We start from the raw sequence: 19,795 nt of genomic DNA, 5'->3' as shown, positions 1-19,795 counted from the left end.
AAAAAGGGAGATGTTAATCAGGTTTATCTGATATGTCAAATTATATGGGACGCTTTGTCAAATAAATGATGATAAACTTTCTTAGGTTATGTTGTATACGTGAATGTTATTAAATGTTCTAGAGATTCCTATGAAAATTCCTATGATTCTGATGTGTCCTGGCATAATGTTATTAGCCATGATTTTAAAGATGTAGTCACAGAAATAACCAAATTGACCTGTCAACTACATTATAATGAACCTTCATCAGATCTTTAATCATTACTATTTTTAAGTCTTTTGTCATTTATAGACAGTTGTTTTGCTCTGGTGCTTTTGCAAATATCACTTCTAGTACCTTTAATCGTAGAAAAGATCCTGACAAATACTCTAGAACGCAGGTATTAGATAACTGTAAGATATTACACAGAACTAGATTTAAAGGACCCTTTTCTTCCTCTCCTTTAAGAAAATGTATCTTTGTAACAAAAGTTAAAACATTTATTTTTTTTCTCCCGTCCTGATCCCTCCAGAATTCAAAAACTTAAGTATGTTTTTTATGACAATATGTGTACTTGCATAAATTCAATGAGAATCTGTTCTCCTCATAACAAGACACAACTGGAAATATTGGCTATATTACCAAGGCTTTGGCTGGATTATCATATTCAAGAAAGATGTACATAGACAGATATGACCAGACAGCTTTAAGGAACTTCTCAAAAATAATAAATAAATCAGCCTGGTACCTTGCTTACAAGATTCCAGCAAAACAATTTTGAAAAAGAGTTTATATGGTCAATCATTATTCTTGCTGCATTTAGGTAAACAATCAAACCAAGTTTAATACCAACAAATTAGTTTTACTATGATTATCTTTGATAAAAGTGAGGACAATCAGAGAGAGAAAAATTATGTTTGCACTTACGTAGCTATTAAGTTCTAGTCCTATCAATTATCTTCAAGGTTTTGTCATATACCTGCACACTGGAGTGGATCCTAAATTCTTCTAGTCTCCAATAACGTCTGGCTACTCCTCTCCAGACTAATGTTTTCAATTTTCTTCCACTTTTCTGATTTGAAATCAGTAAGAACAAAGACTGCCTTGAATCCTCTTGGAAGGGACTATACCATGGCCTCCTCACTACCTAGAAGGCAGCCAAACTTCAGGGACTCGAACCCTGAGTACACATCTCACAGCTAGAGAAGACCGCACCTGACATGTGGTCCTATACAAACACTGGAAACCTCCAAACTGAAATGACTAGGAAGAGAAGCAGCTGACAACTGAGGCATACAGCTTTCCAAAGATGACCTGACCAGGCCTGTATACCCTTTTCCTCACTGTTGCTTTTTTTTTTACTCTCTCTCTCACAGAAAGACAATGCCCTTGTTTGTATTTCCCAAATCCTCTTCTTTTGATTATGGCCTTTCAGAAACTACCTCATCATGACCCCATAACAAATTAGTCTTTTCACCTTTTTTTTTTTTTTTTTTTAAGAGTTAGAAGGTTCAGAATTCACTGAAGTCTTTCTTTCATCTGGACTATTAACTGTTTTGGGATTTTTTACCTAGATTCATGGTCTTTGAATTTGCAACCTTATAGGCTGTCTTACTGGATAACACATTTGGTTCTAAACAGCTCTTTTGGGGTAACAATACTATTTTAATATGTCTTTGAAGTTCTGCTGTTTTTGCAAAGAGCTCGTCAGCTATTGCGCCATACTTATTCCTGCCCTGTCTTCCCAACATGCTCAGTTAATTCTTTCAGTTTGTGCTCTTGCTGTATTCACTGTTCTGTTTTCTCTTCAATACAAAACAGAAGCCTCCCATTGATCCATTTTACTAAACCTTCATGGCCACCTTGCGTGGGAACTTCCAGGAGGCATACATGACTCCACGTCTGCCTCTGTAGGAAGGGCCTTTTTTCCCTCAGGTCCAAGTAAGTGCCAAAGAAAACATGATTAGAGCAGCAGAAACTCAACTGCATGGAAGAATCGAGGAGGAAGAGCACTGATTCCAACAAGTCTCACCTGACCCTCCGTGATTTGTTCAGTTGGCTACCCTCAGGCCTAAGGTCCTAGTTTAGATCATCATAAAATTCGGAGTTATGTTACTTTTAATTCCGGTTTGCGTAACTATTTTAATTTCTGTATTTTGTTGCCTGTCACACCTTTGTAAAACTTATGTGTCCAACAGGTAATGCTGGCTCAACATTTCAAGATGATCAGAATGGTCTCCAACGCTTATGACCTTAAGAAGATACAGACTTTATATGGTAAGTGCCTGAGATTTCTCCCTCCTACTCCTCCTTGTTACTTGAACATGAGCTCAGTTGGTTTCCAATCTGTGCACTTCCCCTTCAAGGTGGGACACAACACCCAGGAAAAGTCCTTCCTGGCACCAAGGGACAAAGGCCACTGAAGATGGAAAACCTGACTTTTGATCAGCGATGCTTTCAGAGAAAAGCAGAAAATGTCAAACTGAATAGAGGAAACCTCATTTAAAATAGTTGGGAGTCCAGAAGGGGGAACCCTCACACACTACCACAGGAAGCATCAACTACTCCCGTTAACTGCATACTCCAACAGGAAAGCATCATTCACAGACCTACTAGGAGGGAAGATTTCCTGTTCACCGAGCAACTCAGCCTAGGAGGAACCATCACCACCTAAACTCTCACTTTCTACCAGGGAACTTTCTTCAAAACAACCCCTCCCAACTTCCTCCTTTTTCTCTGTAACAGAATGGGCCTCTCCTTTGTTTGCTGAACCTATCTATGACTTTTCCTATAGTTCGCTTGTCTCGAATTGCAATTCCTCTGCTATTCCCAAATAAGCCCATTTTGCTGGTAAAATAACTGGCTGTTTTGTTTTTATCTTAAAAGCTTCATGCCTTCCACCTTACTTTGCCTGTCTCCAAAAGGAGACTGCCCACTTCATGTCAGTGTGAACTTAAACTGTATCACCTAAATTATTTTCTTTAGTCGTTTTTTTTTAACACTGCTGAGAAGAGGGCCTGGAAAGTATTCAGCATTTAAATTAGTGCACTGAAATCATGCCTCCCTATTCTTTTGAAAACGTTTATGTCAGCTGTTTCTCCACTCTCCCAGGAAAGTTCGACTCATCTTTTCCCATCACCCTCCCCTCACCTGGCAAAGGGCTCTGCGTCGCTGTGCGCTGCGTCCCCACGCCCAGCAGAGGGCAGCGGGCCTGCGGGGTGGCTTCACACGGACCGTACCGCCGAACCCCCGCGGGTCGCCGTCTGGAATCCCTGTGGAGAAGCACTAAAGTCCGTTACGCAGCGACAGCTAGGGTCCTCTCCTAGACGGTACTTAAAGTGAAGCCCCTACGGCCACAACGTCCTGCAGCTCCCACGGGCGCCAACTTCCCCTTCCGCCCCGCCGCGCCCCCCTTCCGCTCCGCCCGGATCCTCTTCCGTTTCCCCGCCCCCGCCCCCGACCCCGCCCTCGACCCCGCCCTCGACCCCGCTGCCGCTGCACTCCGCTCCTCTGCGGCCCGTTACTTGTCTTTCGCGTCGGCTCTTTCTCCCGACGACCCTGTGCCAGGGCGGAAACCCCAGACCCAGAAGCCCCGCCGCCGGCGCCGCGTAGCACCCCGTTGTTGCCCGGGTTCCCGCCCTCGTGTCGTGAGCGAGCCCTGAAAGCGGGTTCCTATCCGCCGAGCTTCGCGACGCAGGGCCGGGGCTGGTGCCCGGAAGCCCCTAAATCCTGCGCTGTTTTAGGCTCCTGTGTAGACGTGGAAAGAGTGAAGGAGAAGGAAGCCAGTTTAGGAGAATTTCGAAAGGGGAGGGTAGAAGAAGTTATCTAGGCTGTGCCTTCTTACACATGTCATCTGTGTTATTGAGTGGAGAAAGGCATTTTTGTGTTTTTTGTTTTTGCCAAAAAGCATATGCACCGCGTGTAATAGCGTCATTGTAACGCTCAACAAGCTTAAAATTATTTGCCAATCCGAAGTGCTTTGGAAGGTAGCTGAAAAGGTGCTCAGGAGTTTGGAGGAAGGGGAACAAGTTTGGCAACTAGTAAAGATTCATGGAAGGTAGCACAGAAGATGACAGTTACGCATTTCAGTACTGTGACTAATACGCTGATAGACCAGTATTTATTTTCTGTAATTGCACTTCACCCACAGAAGTGCCTCTTCACCCACAGCTATGGGCATATAGTTAGAGTAAATGGGAATCTGCAATGACGTGTCAGTGGTGGTAGGCAGTGGGCCTAAATAACGAATTCTATTGATATTTACTTGAATTTCATGTTGAAATTCCCTCACACCCCCTACACACACACACACGTGTACATTTGTAATTAGCCTTGATAAATTGGAATCTACTCTGGGGCTAAACCACAAAAAGTATTTATTTATTTAAGTGTCCTGGGAGGACAGGAAGGTGGGAGCTGGGAGGGCTGAGACCAGGATATCTGATACTTGCTTCCCATATCCTGTAGAAAAAGTTTTCTATTCCAAGACCTAGTCTTTCACATTTTTTTTGTTTCCCAGTAGTGTTCTGGTTGCCCATCTGTATGAATAGCATTTCAGTGTACATTTACATACAACTTAGTGTAAAAATGCCGTTTACTACAATAACCGTTGTGCCGAACCACAAACTAAAAAGTTAATGTGCTGTAATATTAGCATGTCAGTGCCTAGTCTACCTTTAACTGCTGGCTCAATCTGCAAATATTGGATGGCCATTTCTTTAATTTGAGTTTTCATAAAATATATATCCAGTTATTCTTCCCCTCCTTCACTTGACTTACTGTTAAACTGCGTTTCTTCCTTTTACTCCATCTCATATTCTACAGTCAAGACTTTTCAAGACTTTTCAAGACTTCTCTTCTGCGAGATTGGCTCAAAATAGCTTTCAGTCTTGAGGCACATAAAATTTTCTATGTCACACTTAATTACTTTTTTTCTGCATTTTTATAACAATTCTAAAAGACTTTTGGGACCTTAAAAAGTATTATGACCCAACTTTATATCTGGATAGGTCACCATTCATCCCTTTCTAAAGAGTTTGGATGTCCAAGAAAAACCCAATTGAGAGATAAAAGTAGATATTTTTATCAAATATGAAAAGCATCAAGTGACTATAACTTCTGTTACTTTGCGATTTTCTTCTCTCCTCTGTCTCTTCCATGCCTTTCCCCCTCTCCCTCTCTCTCTTTCCGACACTTCCTCACTTCCTAGATAGTAAGAGATATTCCCTCCCATCTATTTTTAAAAGAGTGTAATTCTCTGTTGGCATTAGAAAAAAATAAGTTTTTTCTGTTTAGGAATATAATGTTACTGTGCACATATGAAAATTTTAAAAAACAACAAAAACCTTCCCTAGTCCCATCCACAGAGATAACTGCTAATATTTGAGCATATTCTAAAAATATAAATTGATATATTCCATCTATAGCAATATCTATATCTGATGGCCATATATATATATATGTATATATAAAGGAATATTATTAAGCCATAAGAAAGAAGGGAAGTCCTGCCCTTTGCTACAATATGAATGGATCTTGAGGGCATTACAGTAAGAGAAATAAGTTAGAGAAAGATACTGTATGATATCACTTATTTTTGAAATCTAAAAAAGCCAAAGTCATAGAAACTGAGACTAGAAAGGTGGTTACAAGGGGCTGGGGGATGGGGAAAATGAGGAGATATTGGTCAAAAGGTACAAAATTTAAATTACATAGGATGAATAAATCCTGGAGATCTAGTGTATAGCATGATGAGTATGGCTAGTAATGCTGTCTTGTATACTTGAAATTTGCTAAGAGAGTAGATCTTAACTGTTCTCACCACACACACACACACACACACACACACACACACACACACGGTAACTGTGAAGTGATGGATATGTTAATTAGCTTGATTGTGGTAATCATATCACAATGTATACATATATTAAAGCATCACATTGTATACATTAAGTATATACAATTTTATTTGTCAATTATACTTCCATGAAGCTGGGGGGGGGGGGGAAGGAAGTGGAATAATGACACCTTCAACTATTACTGTTGAATTGTGTTTGTCTAAGTCTGTTTCTCCCTTCAATTTTGTAAATTTTTCCTGTATTTTGTGGCTCTAACTTTAGGTAAACATGCGGTTATGAATGTTTTATCTTCCTAAGGTTGACACTGTTATCATTTTTAAAGTCCCTCTTTGTCTCTTGTAACATTTTTTAAAAGTCCAATTTGCTTTACATCAGCATACACATTCCAGCTTTCTTATTGTTACTATTTACATGATATATATTTTTCCATCTTATTACCTTCAACCTATTTGTATCTATAAATCTAAATTTGTCTACTCTCGCAACATATACTTGGTTCTTGTCTGTTTTTTTAACCAGCGTCACAATCTCTGCCTTTTTATTGGATTGTTTAATTCAGTCATATTTAATGTTGTTATTAATATAGTTGATTTACACCTGCCATTTTACCTTTTGTTTTCTGTCTCATTTCTTTCTTTCCTTTATTTTTCCTTCACTTCTTAGTTTTGCATTAATGATTGTTTTCTCTTGTTACATTTTTTTTCCTTTTACAGTTTTTTCATTATTTGGGGGTTATATTCTTAGTGGTAGTTCTGGGGTTTGCCATATACATCTTACCTTATCAGAGTCTACTTCAGATTTATACTAACTTAATTCCAGTAACATATAGAAATGTTACTCCTATATAGTTCTTTTTTCTGCCTTTCGGTTCCATTATTATTATACATACTGCATTTCTAAATGTTACAAACCACACAGTACATTGTTATAAGTGTTCGTTTATATAGTTGTATATCTTCTAAAAAAAACTGAGAGAAGAAAAGAGCAAATGTATATTTATATACATTTATTTATTTATTTATCATTTATGGTTCTCTTTAAGATTTGAGTTACCATCTAGTGTCATAGCCTTATTCCAATACAGCTTTGCTCCCACCAATCTCCTCTGTGCTATTATTGGCAAATATATTACATTTCTATATGTTATAGACCTACTTATATACATGCTGTTTTACATAATTGCTTTTTAAATCAACTAAGAGAAGGAGAAGCAATACACATTCAATGTTTTATCATTACATAATTATTTTATCAGTATCTTTTTTCTTTTTTTCATATGGTTTCCAACTACTGTCTGAGGTCACTTGCTTTCAGCTTGAAGAGGTTCTCGTAGTATTTCTTGTTAGTTGGGTTCACTTACAATGAATTTTTTTCAGTTTTTGTTTATCTGACATTGTCTTTATTACAGCTCCATTGTGCTGCTTTCAAATTTTTCTCTTTAGACAACGATGTCTTTAGACAATAATGTCTTTGAACATTTAACTGTCATGTTTCTGGGTAGCTCTCTTTGTGTTTTTCCTACTTGTAATTTGTTGAGCCTCTTGGATGAGTAGATTAATGTTTTTTATCAAATATGAGAAATTTTCATGATTTCTTTGAATAAGTTTTTGCAGTTTTGTTTGTTTGCTTGCTTCTTTCTCTCTCCTTTCTCTGCTCTGGTAATCCTATTACATGTATGTTGGTGAGCTTAGTGATGTTATGTGTTTCTCTTAGGCTCTTTTTATTTTTCCTTCATTCTTTTTGTCCTCTCTGTTTTTTTGGATTGTATACTCTCTATCAACCTTTCTTTATATTTGCTAATTTTTTCTTCTGCCAGTTCAATTCTACGGTTGAGCCCTGTAGTGATTTTTCTTTACTTGGTTATTGTATTTTCAATTTTAGAATTTCTATTTGTTTCTTTTTTGTAATTTCTTTCTCCTTTTTGATATTCTCTCTTTGGTGAGGCATTATCATTGTACCTTCCTTTAATTCTTTAAGCATGATTTCCTTTGATTCTTTGAAGATATTTGTGATAGCTGCTTTGAAGTCTGCTATGGTCAACATCTGGGCCCCCTCAAATAAAGTTTCTATTGCCTGCTTTAAAAAAAAACAAACAAAAATAAAACTGTGTATGTGTCACCCTTTCCAATTTCTTGCATGTCTCCTTTTTTTTAACTTTACATTTTAGATAATATATTGTAGTAACTCTGCATATGATTCTCCCCCACCCATTTGGTGCTTATCATTGTTTACTTGTTTATTTCTTTAGCTACTGGTGCTGCTATCTTAGTTTGAAGGCTCTGATGTTGCTCCTGAGAGAGTACTGCAAACGCTCCTGGGATGATAGGGGTTTTAGCAGGGCTTTCTTTGACTGTCTCTTTCCCTGATCACACCCAGATGTTAGACTCCTTCAATTGCTGGCTGATCTGCTGTATTGTTTTATAGTGCCCTTGGGCATAAATTGCTCCACAGTTTGATGCAATTAAATTTGGGCCTCATTTTAGGGGTAGTGTCTGAAGCCAGCGTATGAAGATTGCTCTGACGCCAGGAGTGATTTTCTTAGGCATCTCTTTCCCTGTTTCCCTCTAGCAAACTTGCTGGCCAGCCTTTTAGCTTGTCATTCTCACTCCCAACAAACAGCTCCATTGTTTCTAAGAGCACCCTTAGGTTCGACCTTTCCCACACTCTGTTTCATGTAAAGTTAGTTCATCTGGTAGAGCTTCAGAAATTTCTGTTCTAAAGGCCTATCTGTCCTCCTGAGGAAAAAAAATCTCTGACTTCTATGTATGGTATCTTTCCCTCAGGAGGAAGGCGCTAAGTGTAGGCAGTAGCCTCTGGTCCTCTTGGCTTGCCTTTCCAATAATGAAACCTCCACCTCGAAATCAGCTAGCATGAGAGAAGTCAAGGCCCCAGTCTTCTCAGCCTACCACACTTGTGGTAGAGCCTCTGGCCTATGAATTGAGGCTGGGTGAAAGAAGAGAGGCTCTGACCTCTATTGCAGTCACCTGGAATTTAACCTCTGCAAAATGTAGCTGGGGTATTTGATAAACACTGGCAGCCTGTCCCTTGCATAGCACTTAAGAGGAGAGGGAACCCTATGTTCTTGGTTGCACTTGTCTGGAATGAACTTTATTTCATGCTGATGTGGAGCAAGGGACAGAGGGAACAGGTTGTGACTCAAATGGCCCAGATTCTCACTGTTCTTACTGAGTTTTAGTAGATTTTCGTGAATAAATGTTTATTTGTTGTATGTCCTTATGCCAATTTCCATATACATTAAAACATCATGTTTTTTAAAAATAAGTTTTACTATTTATGCTTATTTGGTTGGGGACTGGGTCCGTGGAACTCCTCATGCTGCCATTCCAGAGGTGGGACTCCTGAAATTGGTCACCTTTGAGAGACCAGCTTTAATTAAGGTGGGAAGAAGCAGTGCAAATGATTAAAAACTCAAAGGATGGTAATGAAGTGAAGGCAAAGGCTGGCTAGCAACTACTCTTTTAGATGTTTTGATGCAAGATAGGGTAGCTATAAAAGCATAGACAAGAAGTACAAGGGTGGAGAGGTTTCTTTTTGTTGTTTTTTTTTTAAAATAAAGGCAATCTTTTAATAGTCTGTGGATTTTAGTGTTGAAAGTAGATAAGAAGTAACATGGCTTGACAAGGAGAAAAGACAGCTTTTCTCCCAAGTCAACAAGAGTGGAAAAGTTAATTGGGGACGTTACTGAATATTTTCTGATGAGGGGAGTGGTGTGGCAATGTGTCTTGAGATGAAAAACAGGAAAGATAAAATAAATTAATGAGAGCTGGCTTTGATCTTCTCGCTAAGGCACTGATTCCCAAAAGTGTATGCACTTTAGAATTTCCTAGTGTCTTTTTTTGCCTCCACCAGAAGCATACATTAACCCAAGGATTCACATGCAAGCAGTTTATTGAAAGTAGCCAGGAACACAGGTGAGGTGATACAGAGAAGTGAAGGAGGTGTAGTTAAGCATGATACCACAGTGGGGGAAACGGAGCCTAATCCCCAGGGAAGCTCTAGAAGACAGTGTAAAACATGTGTGCAAAATTGTCCCATCCAGGGAATGTTGAGAGCTGGAGTATATGTATTCCCACACCAGCGAGTCATTTTCCTGGCACTTGGGGCCTGCTGTGATCTCCAGCAAAGAATTCAGGCAACTAAGATCCCACATGCTAAGATCCTGCATGCCACACCACACGGCCAAAAAAAAAAACGAACAGCAAAAGATTCCTGGAATTGAGGTAAAAATTGCAAGAACTCATATGATTCAGCATCATCTTTGACATACAGGAACATTAGGCGTTCTAAGGAAAAGAAGGGGATGAGTGTAGCACTTATCAAGGTTTATGACCTGATTTTGTAAGTCGGTGGAAGGTTAGGGTCTAGGGACTCAAAAGTGCTGGGAAAAAAGGGCAGAGTTGAAATGTGCAAGCATGGAATTAGGCCAAATAGAAAAGTAAGAGAAGCCAAAAGGGGCTCTAATGTACTGAAAAGATACAGAAGGGGAAAGGACACCAGAGGTCTTCCTGAAGAGTAAATGCAACAAATAGGAGAGGAAACAGAGCAGGAGGAAAGGATTAGATAGAAGTGGAGTCTTGAGATTTAATCTTCGAAGTGGAGCAATTCAGAGCTGTAAGACTGACTGAAATGAAGTGGAGATAAAAGGTTTTGGAAATATGGAGCTTGAGAAATTATGAGGCTAGACTTTCTGATGAGTCATTTATATACATATATAACAGCAGGAGATGAAAGGAAAAAGAAAATTCTCAGCCTAGTATTAAAGGTGTGAAAGGAGATGATGTGGGATGTTGGGATGTTTCATAACCAGGAGATGTTGCAAAAAGATTCAGAAAATGATGCATCACATATCAAAATTATTTTGACATTTGACACAGAGACATAATCTGTCTTATTTAGTATTACCCACAACATTAGTCTTGCTGATTCACACAGAAGAAATTCAACCAAGAATAAATTCTTTAATTTCAACGATTATTTTAAGATTTACTAATTGGAATAAAAACTTTTTGAATTTTATAGTTGGCTCCCATAAAGCATTTGCTCCGATATGGAAACAGTAGGTTCAGTCTTCAAACTATGAAGGCATGTCGGGCAGTGATCTTTAAATTTCAATGGTCACTTTCAACAACCTAATTATTTCAGAATTACCAGTTAAGCAATCAATTACTAAAGTGGAGCCTGCATAGCAACATGATTTCAGGACCTTTCTCGTCCTAAGAGGCCTTGTTCTAGGCACTGAAGATCAAATAGCGAACAAGATAGACATGGTTGCAGGTGTATAGGAGGAGGAGGAGGAGATGACATTGAAAGAAGAAATAGGGGTTTCTTTCTACATAAGTTTCTACATCGGTTATTCCAAATGGCTGTAAAAAGATGAACACGAACACTGAGATGACAAAACAAATACTTTTCCTTTCAACACCTACCTGAATTCCAAATGAATGAACTACACACAAAGTTTTTCTTAATGATTTATAAACATAATAAAAGTAACTTTTTATTGAGCACCTACTATGTATCCAAGCGATTAACATGGCATTAACTAATTGGTGGCAGTACCAAAGTGGGCAATTGCTGTTTTCTGTGCAAACATGAGTTTAGCTCTCATTCTCCCACCCCCAACCAGCTTGCCACCCGTACGTCTGATATATGGAAATCCTTGCAGCACCACTCAAGGTAAGTATTGATATTATTAACTTCGTTTTATAGATGAAGAAACTGAGGTCAAATTGGTTAAATAAACTGCCGAAGAGCTCATGGCTTGTAATTGCAAAAGATATAATTTGAACCCAAATCTTACGGGGGTTTTTCTTTATAGTGCTTCGATAATGACTACGTTTCTCCTTTGTATCTATACTGAGCTGCATATATATAAAACTCCCCCTCCATTTGGTCTCTTATACCATTTTTAGAGTTTCCTCCGCCTCATTTTTCTCCTTCCCTCAGATCTGTGTCTGAGTAAGAAGAAGGAAGAGTATTTTAAGACTGGCAGTGAACATTTCTGACCGTGTGGCTACATAGCCAGGCTGATGTAGAGGTAGGAAGTGAGTAGAGGGTTCAGAGCTGATATCCCCAGTACTACGTTAGATATTTCTAATTCTCTATATTCTCTGTGCAGGTCCTGGGTCAATTTGTCCTCAAATCTCCTTCTTGGTCTGCTCTATTTAGCAAAAAGATAAACTCCCATGCCAGATTGTTTACTGCCAATGATGACTACTGTAGAGAAACTGAAGGGTGGGAAGAAGAGGAAAGCCACGGTGTTTCCACATCTCCTGGCCCGTGGTGTCATAATTGATGGCAGTTGTGTTTCCTAACATGGCTCCAGTTCCCACCAGGTGACCCTGGCCCCTGTGCTCTCATAATGCCACCTCTGCCTTTTGTCCCTTCAGACTGAAGTGAGGAGATAATGGGTTCCTATTGTTGCCAGCCTCTAGATAGCCTCAGGGTCCTCAGGGTCCTCTGTTGGCTTCTCAGTTTTTTTTTGTTTTTTTGTTTTTCTGTGCCACCAGGGGAGCCTGAGAATTTTTATTAGCACCTTTTAATTATTATTTATTTATTTATTTATTTATTTGGGGCTGTGTTGGGTCTTCGTTTCTGTGTGAGGGCTTCCTCTAGTTGCGGCAAGCGGGGGCCACTCTTCATTGCGGTGCGCGGACCTCTCACTATCGTGGCCTGTCTTGTTGTGGAGCACAGGCTCCAGATGCGCAGGCTCAGTAGTTGTGGCTCACGGGCCTAGCTGCTCTGTGGCATGTGGGATCTTCCCAGACCAGGGCTCGAACCCGTGTCCCCTGCATTAGCAGGCAGATTCTCAACCACTGAGCCACCAGGGAAGCCCGGGCTTCTCAGTTTTTCATCACCTGGGTCATCATTCCTTTGCAATAAATTTCTGCTGTTTTAAATACTCAGTGGTTTTTGTTTTCATGATTAGCTCTTCACACACACCCAGTATACTTTATACTTCATTATAAGGCTCAGTGTGCTTGTGAATATATATTTAATAAATGTCTTCTTAGCCAAGCTCTAAGTTTCATGAGGACAGAGACCATTACTATCGCCTTTAGCTCTGAATTGCCATGATTACCATAGGAGAGGTGCTTGATAATTATTTTTGAATGAACGAATGGATGAATAAGATGTGCAGTAGGTTTTCTCTCCTCAAACCATCTCAGTCACCTCCTCATTTCTTATTCTTGCCTTGGAAAAATGAGGTAAAATAACAGACAAAGCAAAGTTCTATACTTGCTGACACTTCCTCATGTCTTTCAAGCACCTAGAAAAGTCAACTCACACACAAAAATCAAGTAACATCTGCCCAAATAATTAAAATAAGAGAGGACTATTTGAATGTACCAAAGGAAAAACTTTATGAAACTCACTTGAGAAGCTGAGAGAGAGAAAGCTTAAGGATGTAACTTTATAGAACCAGAGGAAAACCCAGTGAGCACTGCACTAGTTTTATTTTAACATGGAACTGGTTTCTTCCTGTCATTTTTACCTGTCAGATAATTTGGATTTGAATGAGTCATACCAGTGATTCAAAGAGTTTGAAACGATATTACTCTTTACCAAATTTAGTAGGAAAGAGAGGAGAATTTATTTTGAAATTTCAGAAATCTTAAAAGATGTATTACTTGGTCAGAGTGCAAAGTCATGGGTAGTCTCTCCAGAAGTCACAATTTGGACAGTGCTTGTGGATTTTTCAGATCTGTTTTCATCTCAGCAGAGATCACTGTGTATCCTCCTGACATTTTTGGAGGACCTTCTATCCTCCCTTCTTTTCCTTCTTTATGAGGACAGCAGGAGGGGATCATGGTGGGAGGAGGAAAGAAGTTGTCAGTCAGTCTTTTGCTTGCCATTATTTAGAGAAAGTAACCCAGTTCCTGCAAAAATTAAGTGGCAGAAAGTGAAGCAGTACTCAAAGTAAGCAAAAATCATTTGGTCAATGTCAAAAACAACGAGCTGAAAATGATCTTTGTGTAAAGAAATTGCACGTTAAATATCCCTCTGGAATTCAAATTCTCTTATGTCAGTGATATGTCTGAAATGCTACTCTTGGTGTTCTTATGCTCACCGTAGGGAGAGGTAAAGAGAATTTCCAACTGTTGTCTAAATTTAAAATACAGGCATATCGAGAGAGTGGTTCAAGATGGCAGAGTAGAAGTATGTACGTTTACTCCCTCTTGCGAGAGCACCAGAATCACAACTAACTGCTGAACATTCATCGAGAGGAAGACACTGGAGCTCACCAAAAAAGATACCCCACATCCAAAGACAAAGGAGAAGCCGCAATGAGACAGTAGGAGGGGCGCAATCACAATAAAATCAAATCCCATAACTGCTGGGTGGGTGACTCACAGACTGGAGAACAATTATACCACAGAAGTCCACCCACTGAAGTGAAGGTTCTGAGCCCCACGTCAGGCTTCCCAATCTGGGGGTCTGGCAATGGGAGGGGGAATTCCCAGAGAATCAGACTTTGAAGGCTAGCAGGATTTGATTGCAGGACTTCGACAGGAATGGGGGGAACAGAGACTCCAGTCTTGGAGGACACACACAAAGTAGTGTGTGCATTGGGACCCAGGGGAAGTAGCAGTGACCCCGGGGGAGACTGAACCAGACCTACCTGCTAGTGTTGGAGGCTCTCCTGCAGAGGCAGGGGGTGGCTCCGTCTCACTGTGGGGACAAGGACACTGGCAGCAGAAGTTCTGGGAAGTGCTCCTTGGCATGAGCCCTCCCAGAGTCCACCATTAGCCCCACCAAAGATCCTGTAGGCTCCAGTGCTGGGTCGCCTCAGGCCAAACAACCAACAGGGAGGGAACCCAGCCCCACCCATCACCAAACAAGCCGATTAAAGTTTTACTGAGCTCTGCCCACCAGAGCAACACCCAGCTCTACCCACCACCAGTCCCTCCCATCAAGAAACTTGCACAAGCCTCTTAGATAGCCTCATGTACCAGAGGGCAGACAGCAGAAGCAAGAAGAACTACAATCCTGCAGGCTGTGGAATGAAAACCACATTCACAGAAAGATAGACAAAATGAAAAGGCAGAGGACTATGTACCTGATGAAGGAACAAGATAAAACCCCAGAAAAACAACTAAATGAAGTGGAGATAGGCAACCTTCCAGAAAAAGAATTCAGAATAATGATAGTGAAGATGATCCAGGACCGAGGAAAAAGAATGGAGGCAAAGATCGAGAAGATGCAAGAAATGCTTAAACAAGACCTAGAAGAATTAAAGAACAAACAAACAGAGATGAACAATATAATAACTGAAATGAAAAATACACTAGAAAGAATCAATAGCAGAATAACTGAGGCAGAAGAATGCATAAGTGACCTGGAAGACAGAATGGTGGAATTCACTGCCACGGAACAGAAAAAAGAATGAAAGGAAATGAAGACAACGTTTTTCTGAGGAGAGACCTTCAAGATGGTGGAGGAGTAAGACGTGGAGATCACCTTCCTCCTGATAAATACATCAAAAATACATCTACATGTGGAACAACTCCTACACATATACTGAACGCTGGCAAAAGACCTCAGCCTTCCCAAAAGGCAAGAAAATCCCCACGTACCTGGGTAGGGCAAAAGAAAAAAGAAAAAACAGAGACAAAAGAATAGGGATGGAACCTGCACCTCTGGGAGGGAGCTGTGAAGGAGGAAAGGTTTCCACACACTAGGGAGCCCCCTCACTGGGGGGGATGGGGGTTGGGTGGGGGGGCGAGCTTTGGAGCCATGAAGGAGAGTGCAGCAACAGAAGTGCAGAGGGCAAAGTGGAGAGATTCCCACACAAAGGATGGGTGCCAACCAGCACTCACCAGCCTGAGAGGCTTGTCTGCTCACTGGTTGGGGCAGGTGGGGGCTGGGAGCTGAGGCTCAGGCTTCAGAGGTCAGTCCCCAGGGAGAGGAAAGGGGTTGGCTGCATGAAGACAGCCTGAAGGGGGCTAGTGTGCCACAGCTGGCTGGGAAGGAGTCCAGGAAAAAGTCTGGACCTGCTGGAGAGGCAAGAGACCTTTGTTTCAGGGTGCGTGAGGAGAGGGGAATCCTTCCCAGTGTGCCCACAGAAGACAGAGCACTGCCTAAGTGAGCTCCAGAGATGGGTGCGAGTTGTAGCTATCAGCTCAGACCCCAGAGACAGGCATGAACTGCTAACACTGCTGCTGCTGCCACCAAGAATTCTGTGTGCAAGTGCAGGTCACTATCCACACCCCACTGGGAGCCTGTGCAACACGCCACTGCCAGGGTCCTGTGATACAGGGACATGTTCCCTGGGAAAACACACGGCATGCCTCAGGCTGTTGCAACATCACACCGGCCTCTGCCGCCTCCGGCTCTCCCCATATTCCAATTCTGACTACCGATCCCCTCCCTCCCCCTGGCCTGAGTGAGCAAGAGAGCACTAATCGTTGCTGAATTAACCCCCTCCTCTCTGGGCAGGGAACAGACTCTTGAGGGTGGCCTACATGCAGAGGCAGGGCCCAAACCAAAGCTGAACCCAGGAGCTGTGTGAACAAAGAAGAGAAAGGGAGATTTTTCCCAGCAGCCTCAGGAGCAGCAGATTAAATCCCCACCATCAACTTGATAAACCCTGCATCTGAAGAACACCTGAATAGACAATGAATGTTCCCAAAATTGAGGTGGTGTACTTTGGGAGCAACTGTAGACTTGGGGTTTGCTTTCTGTGTCTAATTTGTTTCCGGTTTTATGTTTATCTTAGTGTAGTATTTAGTGCTTATTATCATTGGTGGATTTGTTTATTGGTTTGGTTGCTCTCTTCCTTTTTATATATATATATATTTTTTCCTTTTTATCTTTTTGTGAGAGTGTATGTGTATGCTTCTTTGTGTGATTTTGTCTGTATAGGTTTGCTTTTACCATTTATCCTAGGTTTCTGTCTGTTTGTTTTTTTGTTTTCTTTGTTTTTTTTCTCTCTCCCTTCCATTTCTTCTGAGCCGTGTGGCTGGCAAGGTCTTGGTGATCCAGCTGAGTGTCAGGCCTGAGACTCCAAGGTGGGAGGGCCGAGTCCAGGACACTGGACCACCAGAAACCTCCCAGCCCCATGTAATATCAGTCGGCAAGAGCTCTCCCAGAGAACTTCATCTCAACACTAAGACCCAGCTCCACCCAACGACCAGCAAGCTCCAGTGCTGGATGCCACATGCCAAACAACTAGCAAGACAGGAACACAACCCCACCCATTAGCAGAGAGGCTGCCTAAAATCATACTAAGTTCACAGACACTCCAAAACACACCAGTGGATGTGGCCCTGCCCACCAGAAGGACAAGATACAGCCCCACCCACCAGAACACAGGCACCAGTCCCCTCCACAAGGAAGCCTACACAAGCCACTGAACCAACGTCACCTACTGGGGGCAGACACCAAAAACAACGGGAACTACGAACCTGCAGCCTGCGAAAAGGAGACCCCAAACACAGTAAGTTAAACAAAATGAGAAGACAGAGAAATATGCAGCAGATGAAGTAGCAAGGTAAAAACACACCAGACCAAACAAATGAAGAGGACATAGGCAGTCTACTTGAAAAAGAATTCAGAGTAATTATAGTAAAGATGATGCAAAATCTTGGAAATAGAATGGAGAAAATACAAGAAACGTTTAACAAGGACCTAGAAGAATTAAAGAGCAAACAAACAATGATGAACAACACAATAAATGAAATTAAAAATACTCTAGAAGGAATCAATAGCAGAATAACTGAGGCAGAAGAACAGATAAGTGACCGGGAAGATAAAATAGTGGAAATAACTACCACAGAGCAGAATAAAGAGTGAAAAGAATTGAGGACAGTCTCAGAGATCTCTAGGAAAACATTAAATGCACCAACATTTGAATTATAGAGGTCCCAGAAGAAGAGAAAAAGAAAGGGTCTGAGAAAATATTTGAAGAGATTATAGTTGAAAACTTCCCTAACATGGGAAAGGAAATAGTCAATCAAGTCCAGGAAGCACAGAGAGTCCCATACAGGATAAATCCAAGGAGAAACATGCCAAGACACATATTAATCAAACTATCAAAAATTAAATTCAAAGAAAAAATGTTAAAAGCAGCAAGGGAAAAGCAACAAATAACATACAAGGGAAACCCCATAAGGTTAACAGCTGATCTTTCAGCAGAAACACTGCAAGCCAAAAGGGAGTGGCAGGACATATTTAAAGTGATGAAAGGGAAAATACTACACCAAGATTACTCTACCCAGCAAGGATCTCATTTAGATTTGACAGAGAAATTAAAACCTCTACAGACAAGCAAAAGCTAAGAGAATCCAGCACCACCAAACCAGCGTTACAACAAATGCTAAAGGAACTTCTCTAGGCAGGAAACACAAGAGAAGGAAAAGGCCTACAATAACAAACTCAAAACAATTAAGAAAATGGTAATAGGAGCATACATATCGATAACTACCTTAAATGTAAATGGATTAAATGCTCCAACCAAAAGACATAGACTCACTGAATGGATACAAAAGCAAGACCTGTATATATGCTGTCTACAAGAGACCAATTTCAGACCTAGGGACACATACAGACTGAAAGTGAGGGGATGGAAAAAGATATTCCATGCAAATGGAAATCAAAAGAAAGCTGGAGTAGCAATTCTCATATCAGACAAAATAGACTTTAAAATAAAGACTATTACAAGAGACAAAGAAGGACAGTACCTAATGATCAAGGGATCAATCCAAGAAGATATAACAATTGTAAATATTTATGCACCCAACATAGGAGCACCTCAATACATAAGGCAAATGCTAACAGCCATAAAAGGGGAAATGACAGTAACACAATCATAGTAGGGGACTTTAACACCTCACTTTCACCAATGGATAGATCATCCAAAATGAAAATAAATAAGGAAACACAAGCTTTAAAAGACACTTTAGACCAGATAGACTTAATTGATATTTATAGGACATTCCATCCAAAAACAGCAGAATACACTTTCTTCTCAAGTGCTCATGGAACATTCTCCAGGATAGATCATATCTTGGGTCACAGATCAAACCTCAGTAAATTTAAGAAAATTGAAATAGTATCATGTATCTTTTCTGACCACAACGCTATGAGACTAGATATCAATTACAGGAAAAAAAAAAACTGTAAAAAGTACAAACACATGAATGCTACGCAATCCACTACTAAATAACCAAGCGATCACTAAAGAAATCAAAGAAGAAATCAAAAAATACCTAGAAACAAATGACAATGAAAACACGACGATCCAAACCCTATGGGATGCAGCAAAAGCAGTTCTAAGAGGGAAGTTTATAGCAATACAATCCTACCTCAAGAAACAAGAAAAATCACAAACAACTTAACCATACACCTAAAGCAGCTAGAGAAAGAAGAACAAAAAACCCCAAAGTTAGCAGAAGGAAAGAAATCATAAAGATCAAATCAGAAATAAATGAAAAAGAATTGAAGGAAACAATAGCAAAGATCATTAAAACTAAAAGCTGGTTCTTTGAGAAGGTAAACAAAATTGACAAACCATCAACCAGACTCATCAAGAAAAAAAGGGAGAAGACTCAAATCAACAGAATTAGAAATGAAAAAGAAGTAACTGACACAGCAGAAATACAAAGCATCATAAGAGACTACTACAAGTACTCTATGCCAATAAAATGGACAACCTGGAAGAAATGGACAAATTCTTAGAAAGGTATAACCTTCCAAGACTGAACCAGGAAGAAAGAGAAAATATGAACAGACCAATCACAAGTAATGAAATTGAAACTGTGATTAAAAATCTTCCAACAAACAAAAGTCCAGGACCACGTGGCTTCACAGGTGAATTCTAGCAAACATTTAGAGAAGTGCTAACACCTATCTTTCTCAAACTCTTGCAAAAAATTGCAGGGTAAGGAACACTCCTAAACTCATTCTACGAGGCCACCACCACCCTGATACC

The 19,795-nt window shown here is 40.5% G+C and overlaps 1 protein-coding gene and 1 long non-coding RNA gene across 6 annotated transcripts in view; one reads left to right on the top strand and one right to left on the bottom strand.

Annotated features, from left to right (window-relative positions):
- ECHDC1 (ethylmalonyl-CoA decarboxylase 1) overlaps positions 1 to 3,401 on the bottom strand; it is a 61,196-nt gene extending 57,795 nt beyond the window's left edge. For all 5 annotated transcript variants that reach the window (XM_082406249.1, XM_082406256.1, XM_082406259.1 and 2 more), the window contains exon 1: positions 3,131 to 3,401. The gene's annotated coding sequence lies outside the window, so the exon portion shown is untranslated. The remainder of the gene's footprint in view (positions 1 to 3,130) is intronic.
- On the top strand, positions 1,068 to 3,122 carry LOC309635284. Its single transcript, XR_014248721.1, has 3 exons — positions 1,068 to 2,056; positions 2,179 to 2,257; positions 2,347 to 3,122. It is a non-coding gene; the product is annotated as an uncharacterized lncRNA (long non-coding RNA).
- Positions 3,402 to 19,795: the final 16,394 nt, after the last annotated feature.

This window comes from Balaenoptera borealis (assembly GCF_965194805.1).
Source record: "Balaenoptera borealis genome assembly, chromosome: 9".
Classification (NCBI taxonomy): Eukaryota; Metazoa; Chordata; class Mammalia; order Artiodactyla; family Balaenopteridae; genus Balaenoptera; species Balaenoptera borealis.
The sequence above is the reverse complement of the archived record's forward strand: the minus strand, read 5'-3'. Positions and strand labels throughout refer to the sequence as shown.